The sequence below is a fragment of the Furipterus horrens genome, unplaced genomic scaffold (genome assembly GCF_987537825.1).
Source record: "Furipterus horrens unplaced genomic scaffold, mFurHor1.1.pri manual_scaffold_3, whole genome shotgun sequence".
NCBI lineage: Eukaryota > Metazoa > Chordata > Mammalia > Chiroptera > Furipteridae > Furipterus > Furipterus horrens.
Window position 1 is genome coordinate 17532965 of NW_028327173.1, and position 10082 is coordinate 17543046.

The following is a 10082-nucleotide window of genomic DNA, read 5'->3' on the forward strand; positions in this document are numbered from 1 at the left end:
CCCAACTCCAAAGCTCCCTCATCAAACACCCCTTAAAAACTGGGGAGCAATGCAAAATAATCCTGGAATGCTCATACCCCCAAACTAAGAAGCTACGCTGTCTATCCACAGCACCTGGGGTAGGGGTGGGGGGCTGGGGCTCCCTGCCCCCATGACCCAATTCCAGACCCCCCAGCCCAGCAACCGTAAGAAATAGCAAGCTCTTTTTCTTTATGACATCAAATTTCTCCAAGCCCAACAGTTCCTTCCATCAATACCTCAGCCATAGATCACATTAAAAACTCACAGAGGGCAACTTAAACACATCACATTTGTTTCTCTCTATATTATTTCAAAAGTAACGGCATTAAAAATGGATTTTACTACAGAAAATAAATATCAGCACGTGGTCCGGGAGCCTAGGCAGGAGGGGGAAGAGCCCACCCGGAGAATGTCCCTGAGGACTTGGGCACAGCTTAGACCCTGACCAAAGAGGTTGCTGAGAGGCCAGATTACACCCTGGGATGTGGGGGTTTGCCTGGGGAGGGGCCAATGCCTGCCCAGCTGGGCACCTGCTCTGATGTCAGACCAAGAGAGATTAGAGTTCTGGTTTGAACTGGTGCTCACTGGACCCCCAAAGCTCATGCCCTCACTGATCTTTGCAGCCTCTGAAGGGTGGGAGCTCTGGGGCAAGAAGTTCACCAGTCTCAGGGTTATTCTAACTATTGACCCAGTAGGGGAAAAAAATGAATTTAACTTACTATCCAGTTTGATTTTCCATTACTATAAAAATAAATATACAACTGCTCAAAAGAGGGACACAGCAAGCGCATGCATGCACATGCCACCTGGGGGTCCCCCACAACTCACCACCACAACCCAGCCTCCCCCTCAAAGCAAGGGTTGGGGGTGGACTGGTAATCTTTCACTTCCAGCCCCAGCTCACAAAGCTACACACATGGGGCCAAACAGTGCAGGAACAAGCCAACAATAGAAACACCCCAAATGCTCCTGGCAGGACTCTGCCCAGGCCTGAGCACATGCCCCCGCCCCGCTGGTGGCAGCAGTGGACAAAATGTGGCCACCCTGACTGAGAGGCAAAGCTTGTCCTCACACCCTGAGCTCTGCCCAGGGAGCTGGGGCCAAGTCCCGCCTGACACCAACTGGTCGGGCGGGAAACGCCTGCCCAGCCAGACAGGCACAGGCCCCCCAAGGGTCCCTCCTTGTGCTCAGGAACCAGGCTGGTGCAGCCCAGCCCTGACTCCCAGGGTGACGCCTGGGCCCAAATTCATCTGGCCCTGCCAGTCAGGCACTGGTGCAGAACCGAGGGCACCACGCTCAGCCCCTCCCAGCCCAGCCTCAGGGCCCCCAAGCTAGAAGGGAGGAGGGACTCCCCACCCCTCCACATCTGGCCCTGGCCCCCAGGGTCTGCGGTAGAGAATTCCCGCCCCCGCTTCTCTCTCTCTCTCCCCCCCTCCCTCCTCCCTCTCTGTGCCCGCTGCCGCCTCAGGGACAGCCCCAGCTCCCGCCTCCGGCCAGCAAGGCCCACATCCTTCCTCCCTCAGCTGGCCCCTTCGCCTGGCAGGAGGCTGGGGGGTCAGGCTGCTGGGGAACCCCTCCAGCTCCCATCAGTCCTCATCCCCAGCCCCCAAACTCTGGGTTGCTATCCCTTTTCCTGTAGAACAGGAAACAAGGTTATTTCCTAGACTCAGAGCCAGCCCCCTGCCCCTCTGGCTCTGCCTGGGGACCAGGACCCAGCAGGGGAAGGCGCCCTCAGCCAGAAAGCAGAGGGATTCAGCAATTCACCCCCAGCTACCGGCCCAGGGGGCTGACAGCTGTCACTCAGCACCCCACCCCCTGGGGAAGTGGGGGCCGAGTCAATCAGAGCCCCAGAGGAAGCACATTGATAGGTGATTATTTATTTATTTATGCAAAAGTGAGCCGACTTTGTTCGCCAGGTAACCGGGCACGCGGCCCAACCCCTCCGGCCCTGGCCGCCCCAAAATCCCTCCTCCGCCCCACACCCCCTCCGGGTCATTAGGTCCCCGCCCCTCAACTCCCAGAGCACCAGCGGAACCTTGGGATTTGGGGGTTGGAGGGAGGGGCTCCTCCCTCCGCAGTCCCCCCCTTTCCCAGCGCCGTTCCTAAAATCCAGCCTTGTTCTCTGCTCCCACGGTCCCCCTTACATCCCCCCCCCACATTCTCAGCAAGCTGGAGAGCAAATTGCAATTTTAAATCCAAAGACGGAGGGAGGGGGAAGGAGGAGGGGGCGAGCGGCAGCGCTGGGCGCGCACCTCGCCCCCGAGCCGGGGGAGCCGCGGGGCGGCCAGGAAACCCGAGAACCCCCCCTCCCCGCCCCCCCTTCTCGTCCACCTCCCCCTCCCCCTTCCCGGCACTGCCTGCCAGGCTTCGAGCCGAGCCCAGCCGAGCCGCGGGCCCCGGTGGAAACAAAGACCGATCGCACCGCGGGCACCGCAGCCACGGGGTCCGGCGGACCGGACCGGGGCGCGCGGAAGGGGCGCAGGGCCCCCACTGGCGCGCTGCACAAAAGAGCCCGGCCAGCAGGTCCCCAGCGGGTGTCTAGGGCTAGGGAGGAGGCGCCACTCACCGGAGTGCTGGGCTGCCGGCTCCGTGGGTCCGAGCCAGGCAAGGGGCTTTGGGGGGCGTCTGTCTTCCGGCGGCGGCAGCGACGCGGGCGCCCGGCTGCTGGGGAGAGGAGTCGTGAAGGAGCCCTGAGCCTCCCGCTGTTGCTGACAGCATGGCTCGCGCCTCGCTCACATTCTAACTCCGCTGGACACGGCCCCCCGCTCCCGCGGCGCCCCCCACCTCGATCACTCCTTCGCTCTCTGCGCCCCCCACGTTACCCCCCTCCCACCGCGCACACACTCTCACAGTCCTGGACACCCCCGCCCCCACCCCCCAATTGCAAACCTGGGAGGGAACGCACCCCGCGTAGTCCTCCTCCTGCTCCTCCTCCTCCGCCCTCCTCCCTCCCGTTCTCTCTGGCTGTCTGTCTGTCTGTCTCTCCGACTGTCTCTACCTCTCTCGCTCTCTGCCTTTCTCTGCTCTCAGAGCTGGGTGGGAAAAGGAAATGAGGACAGAAAGCAGACGCTGGCTTTGGGTGGTGGTAGCTGGATTCCCTCTCTCCCTCCCCCTCCTCCCCTCCCTCCTCCTGCCTTCTGCTCTCTCCGCTGCGAGAGGGACTGAGCGCAGCCTGGCGGGTGGCTCGCTCTGCCTGCCCGCCCGCCTGTCTGTCTGTCTGGTCTGCCTCGCTCGCTCACTCCCTCCCTCCGTCTCTCGCCCTCGCCCTGCCTGCCTGCCTCTCTCCGTCTCCGCCGCCGCCGCCGCTGCCTCTGCGAGCTCGCCTTACCTTCGCCGCTCACCATCCGGAACCCCAGGGGGGAGCGCACGCTCAGCACGCCGGGACTTGTAGTCCCCGCCCAGCAGCTCCGTGCGCGGGGCGGGCGGGGCCGTGCGGCTGCTCCGACGGCGCGGCTCGGAGCCTACAGCGCCCTTGCATCTGGATGCCTTTGGCGGGGTCGCGTCCTCGTTTGCCCAGGGGTGCTGTTTTTCCCCAAAGACTGGGAATGTTTCCCAAGTTCCTTGTCCCCTGCAAGGGGCTCTGGCTCGAGGCAGGTTGCGGGTGGGAGCGAAGGGGCGGGGTCTGAGAATGGAATGAAAGTCGAACAGGGGATCAAGGGATTAGCCAAAGACTTGAGACTTTCTGGGGCGTCCCAATTAAATGGAAAAGGAAGAGATGAGAGAGGATAGGCTCTGTGAATTTGGGGACGTTCTCCCTTTCTCAAACGGTGTCTTACTGAGTAAATCGCAAGAACTTATGCGGGAGGGATGTTCCAGAAAACTCAAACCCCACCAGCGCCTCCTCCTCATTCGTGACCCCGTCTCAAGCTGAGCTCTGGGTTTAGCCTCCACCCCCACCTCTTAGTTTTCCTAGAAGTCTGAGGGTGGCAAGGGCACAAAAGTCCTGGAAAATCCACAGATAGCGCGAGCACGCGCCTGCCCGCGCACACGTGCACACGCATACCTTTCCAGAATTCGACTGAGCGTTTTCATTGTGTCAGGAAGTAAGATTCAAATTCAATAGTTCAAAGCTCCTGCTGCGGCCAGGGGGCTGGGCTCAGCACTTTCACCTACCTCCTCTTCAGGTCACATCTGTTATCCAGCCCCTAGCTCCTAGCTCTGGGCCCCCTGCCTGGCCCATCCCCACAGATGGGAATGTGCACTGCCAGGGCCTGGTTACCAAGGGGAGGTAGCTGGAGAGCTAAGGAAGAACTGCTGCTGCTGCCATTTGCTGGACACCACAGGGCCTTGAGTCTGACAAAGACCTGGTGAAATGTTACTGTTAGCATTTCTAAAGATGAGGGCACTGTTAGACTCAGGTCCTCCAATTAGGAAGTGGTAGAGCAAAGCCTACTGCTTAACCTCTGAGCCGGTCAGGGAGTTGTGACTCCCCAGGCCTCTGTCTGATATTCTCTCCCAGGGTCTGAGTGTAGCTCACAGAGGACACAGAGATGAATAAGGTATGGCCTCTGTCCTGTCCGCAGTGCCTCCCAACACCAGCTCTGACTGGTCCTGAGTTAGTCCCACTTGGTCTGTGTCTGACATTCCTTTGCCCATGTCTGTCAGCTTTGTCTGTCTTGCCCCATGTTTGAAGTTTCTCCAGCACTACCTTTGTCCTTGATCCACCTGTTTCTGACTCCTCCTTTGGCCTTGTGGGGTGAGGCAGGGTAATGGCCAGCATGTGACAAAGGCACGTGGTGACATTTGCCAAATGCAGCTTCCTGTCACCACCTTCCTTATACTTCTATCTCTTCCAAGCTCCTCTTCTAGAACTTCTAGAACTGTCTGGAATCCCCAGAGGGCAAGAGAAGGGATCTGGATGGGGGCACTCTTTATTGGCCCTTTTTGAAGGGGGAGCAGCAGCAGCAGTGGGATAGGTCTAGGGCTCTAAATGGTACACCTATTGCTCTGGCTGGCATCATGGGACTGGCATTGCCAGTTGAAGAGACTTCCATTTGGAAGCAAGCTTCTCCTTGCAGGCAAGCCTTGGGTTTAAAGATGTATGCATTGAATGGGTAGTATCATAAGGTCAGATATTAATGAGAGTAGTGGTTAAAGTTGTTAGAGGCCCTTGCAGCAACAAAGTCTGAGTCTAAAGTTATCACAGATAGATGAACCTTTGGCATCTTGCTCTAGTTGGTCCCGCACCATGGGAGAGACTTTAACATTGGGGAGGATAAAAGAAGCTCAGCTTCCCCTTTCTTTTAGCTCCCCTCACATCTTTACCTATTAGGCTCTGCATGAAGACCCCAGGCACTCTGAACCAAATTTTGGGAAGGAATTGGATGGAGTAATGCAGAATGACTTCAGGGAGATAGAGAGCCTCAAGGGAATTGGGATGAAGAGGACTTTGAGGCGGGCATGGGAGGGGAAAGGTTAAGTGATGAAGTGCAGAGGGCAAGGCTAGTAGGGCCCATGGTTCCACAGGGAGAGAATAGAAGTTCGGTAGGGTTTTCCAAGCTTGAGCCTCCCAACCCAGGCTGTTTCAGCTGTCCCCTCCCCAGAGACAGAGTGTGTTGTTAACTACCAAGGTGTTGGGCATCGTTGGAAATCAAGCTTTACAGGGTTTCACAGTCATTTGGGAGCTGGTCTTTCTCTTGGAGCCACTCCAAATTGTGCTGGGGTGGGGTCTCCCCACACAGACTCAAGCTGAGTTTTCCTGTGGGCTGCTGCTGCCACCTAGTGTCTAATGTTCATGTCTGCCTCGGCAACTATAGCGTAAAAGGGTTAGGGTGAGTTACCCAGTCCTTAAAAATAGGGTAGTGGGTTCCCCACCCCAAGCTGCTTAGGGAAGCTGCTGTAAGCTCCCTGAGAAAACATATTTGAAGGAGGGACCCAAGTTCTGGAAGAGCCTGCATCATCCCTTTCCGGGCTCAGCTCATTGCAACCACTTTTGTTTCCATGTAAGCAGAAGGTGGTACAGCTAGACTCTAGTAAATAGAGGGGAGAGTCTAGAATAAAGCTGTGGGGCCTCAGGGTTTGGAGGCCATGTGGAGTAGGAACCAGATATACGTAGTTCTGATTTTGCTTTTACTTGTATGTCCTTAACCTCTCTGAGTCTCAGTTTCCTTAGGTATAAAACAGAAAAGTAATCCCTTCCCTGTGTTACAGGCATTGCTTGTAAAAGACTTACTGAGCACATGTATATGAAAGTACTTTTAAAACTGGCAAGGGCATGTTGAGGGGTTATTGAGTCATATAATAATAATGACAATAACTGAGAAGTCACAGCAGGCTGGAGCCAGGCCCCTGGGGTCCATGGAAAGGGCAAAATGAAGTGAGCCTTGGGTAGAGATGGGCACTGCCTCTCTGACTACAGAAGTTCTGGGGCTGGTTCCCCTCTTGGAATTCTGTCAGGAAATGTGTGGATTGCTAGAGAGGGGTTTATCCCAATCCACAGAAGGGGAAACTGAGTCCAAACGAGGTTGAGGACCTTTCCTAAGCCACTGAGCTACAGATCCAGGAAAAAGAGGCCCATTGGACTGCAGCCACCATGGCCTTGGTTTTCCCCTCCTCTGGATGAGAACAGTTCAGAGCTGGGGGCCCAAGAGACCATGAAAGCAGAAAGCTCCTCCTCATGTGGTACAGTGAGAACTAAGGCCCCCCAGGCCTCCATTATCCCTCCTCCTGTGCTGGCCCCTCTCCACTCCTCCCTCCCTACAAGTCCTCCCACATTCCTCCAGGCAACAGGAAACCCCAGCTGCAACCCAGACTTCAAACAGCTCCTCCCTCTGGGCAGGGGGTGTGGGAGGAGAGGCCAGAGGCCAGAGGGCAAGGGTCAGCTTTGTTCCTGCCGGAGGTGATGGGGGACCCTGGGGGAGACAGGGGGGCAGGGTAGGGCCCCTGTGTGTGTGTTTCTGTGTATGTGAGGGGGGGGGGGGGCGGGGAGAATTCCTATGTCCATTAGGGTGTGTGTGGTTCTCACTGTCAGCTCCTTGGTTTCCTTTTGACTTGTGAACCTGAATTATGTGTCTGAGTGTATATGAGCACGTGTATGTCTATCTGTTGGTGTTCAGCCTGGGATCCCACCGACATGTCTGTAGGTGTCATTGTGTGCTTGGTTCACAGGCCTGCTCAAAGCTATGTGTCTGATGAGTGTGACCTGGTATGGTTCTTTGTATCCAAGAGCACTGTCCCTCTCCCACTTCTTCCCCTCCCATTCTTTTGTCACATTGGTCACCAGAACTTTCCATCTGGAAAATGAATCTGACTTTGTTACTCCCCTGCTCAAAACCCTTCAGTGCTTCCCATGGCCTCAAAACTTAGACTCTTAGCCTGTGTGCATGGCAGAGAAGACCCATGCCTACCTTACCATCTCCATCTTTAGCCACTAACCCCCCTCAAATTTTTCACTCCAATCACACCTACCTAATTGTTACTACCTGCACAGTTCCGTTTGAGTCTGGAATGACTTTCTCTTGGTTCTTTATTAAGCAGAATTTTTACTCTTTTTGCAAGTCTCTGGTGAAGCAACACCTCCGTAGAGAAGCCTTCCAGACTTTGTCATGCCCAACTAAGTTAGGACCCTTCTCTGTTCCCCACATTTTCTGCCTGTGTCTGTCCCCTTCATCCTCATCGCCATTACTGTGAGCTCTGAGAGCAGGAACTCCTAAGTCCTCCTATCCCAGAGGAGTTTCCTGCAGTTTTAAAATGAGGTACCCAGCCCTGGCTGGTGTGGCTCAATGGATTGAGTGCCGGCCTTCGAACCAAAGGGTCACCAGTTCAATTCCCAGTCAGGGCACATGCCTGGGTTCCAGGCCAGGTCCCCAGTTGGGGGCGTGCAAGAGGCAACCACACATTGATGTTTCTCTCCCTCTCTTTCTCCCTCCCTTCCCCTCTAAAAATAAATCAAATCTTTTAAAAATAAAATAAAATGCAGTACCCAGAGTAACTATTAGAGGGCGTATGGACACCTCTGCAGGATATCCAGGTTGTGGTGTGTGTGTGTGTAATGGGTGGAAGGAACGCTTTAATACTGTATCTGTGAGAGAACTACTGGAGTGGATAGTGGGTCCACCCAGCTCAGTACTATCACAGTGGGGCCCAAAATAGACTCACCCCCCAATAGGTCCTAGGCCCCCTAGATTTCTCTCTGACTTTTCTCCACAACTCAGGGTTGTGGCTTTCCAACTCTGATCTTCCAACTTTCTTCTGTGCCTCATCTGCACCCTCCACCCTTCCATACATAATTATTTGCACTTGCCTGACTTCCTCTACCATACCTCTGGGCCTTTGCACATGCTATCCCCTCAGTGGGAGATGATCTCACCCTCTGGCTGCTTCATTAGACTTCTTTTTCTTTCATATCCTCCAAGAAGTCTCCCTTGGCCTACAGACTTAAACTTGCTCCTAAGTGTTGTAATTGTTTACTGTTCTGCCTTCTGAGCAGAACCAGCCTACAGGAGATATCAGTCAATGTGTGCTAAATTAAGAAATGACTTGATTCTTTTACAATCCTCAGAATATATGGGCTACTCCAGACCCTTATCTGCCCCATGCCCTCCTTGGGCCTGACGCTGAGTTAGTATTATACTTTCGCATGCTTCTCCATCAAATAAAGGAATGTGACATAGTGGGATGCGTGAGACTTTGAAGTCACACAAACCTGGGTTCAAATCCTGACTCTACCAGCCAGCTGTATGACCTTGGGCAAGTGTTGTAGCTTCTCAGGATCTTTTATAAAGCAGGAATAATCACACTTCTGCACTGCCTCAGGAGAATCATATATGATGATGCATGTGAAACACCTAGCATTAGTCAATTATGTGTCCTCCCCACCCCTACCATGAACTTGGAAATAAAATTTCCCTCTGAGTCTTAAGCCAGTAAAATCCACACATCAGGAGAAGAGCCAGGTGGGGGAGTGAATGAGGCGAGAGATGGTTCTGTAAACGATTGAAGGGTTTTGTGAACAGTGGAAACCGCAATCAAGGTGACCCGCCTGTAATCTCAGGGAGGCAGGGTGAGGATGTGATTGAAATTGAGAAAACAGAGGCCTAATCAATTGCATTGTGCTCTATCTGAAGGGAACAGAAGGATGCACAGAAAAGGGGTGCAAGGGAGAATTTATTCAGCTGCACCAGAGGGAGGGACAGGGAACCAGTAGATATAGGGATTCCAGGCTCAGGAGGCTCTGGTCTCTGCTGAGCAATAAGGGCCTGGTGAGCTCCATGTGGTTCACTGCCCTGATAAGCCTTCATTTTAACTCAATGGGCATCCAGGTACCAGGCAGAGAGTTCCATCAGGCAGACAAAAATATTTTGGTCCCAGGAAAAGTCTATAGAGAATAAGAGCACTGATTCTGGAGTCAGAGGGTCTGGTTCAAGCCCCCACTCTGCCAGTTATGTCCTATAACCTATTTACGAAGTTGTGCCTCAGTTTTCCTATTAGTAAAATGAAGATACAGTAGTCTTCTCCTCATGGGGTTCTGTAAATATTAAATGTCAGCATGCACTTAGCAGGATACCTAATATAGAGTAAGTAATTTGTAAAAGGTATTAACAAAGAAAGCTATTGTATTGCCATTTCACAGATGAGGAAATTGAGGCTTGAAGAGATTAATAACTTGCACAAAATCACACAGCTGGGGAGTGGTGGAGGCAAGATTAACACCAGGCAGTACAGCTCTACCGCTGTGTCCCTATCTGCTTACTCCATGGCAGATGGAAACACTGGGACTCTGGCTTATACATCAGGCTCTTATGAGTTTAGTTGGCTGGAGACCACGGCCCTCAGGAAGCCTTAGCACCTGAAAGTCTGAGTGTGCCGAGCCAAGGCTCCCATTCCTGTGACCACCTCTCTAAGCAGCCACTTGGCCTCTCTCCATCTTATTGCTCCCCTTCAGCAACCTCGAGCATAGGGCTGAACACAGCGAACTCTCAATCTGCATTGGCCACATTGTCCCCTTTCTTTTAGGTCACTCAACTTGGGTTTCCAGAGGATTTTTTTTTTAACCAAAATCAAGAGGGAGAAGAATCCTCCAAACATCCAGCTGGGGCAGATATGATTTCTTCCCAAAGTCC

The 10082-nt window shown here is 53.9% G+C and overlaps 1 protein-coding gene across 8 annotated transcripts in view; it reads right to left on the reverse strand.

Annotated features, from left to right (window-relative positions):
• Positions 1 to 3389, reverse strand: part of AHDC1 (AT-hook DNA binding motif containing 1) — a 63786-nt gene extending 60397 nt beyond the window's left edge. For 4 of the 8 annotated variants that reach the window (XR_016509653.1, XM_090268884.1, XM_090268889.1 and 1 more), the window contains exons 1-2: positions 2911 to 3113; positions 2588 to 2685 (exon numbers count right to left, since the gene is read on the reverse strand). The gene's annotated coding sequence lies outside the window, so the exon portion shown is untranslated. Of the gene's footprint in view, positions 1 to 2587; positions 2686 to 2910; positions 3114 to 3349 lie in introns of those variants that run through there. The other 4 variants (XM_090268885.1, XM_090268888.1, XM_090268887.1 and 1 more) reach the window with 4 other exon arrangements.
• Between the last annotated feature and the right edge of the window lie 6693 nt (positions 3390 to 10082).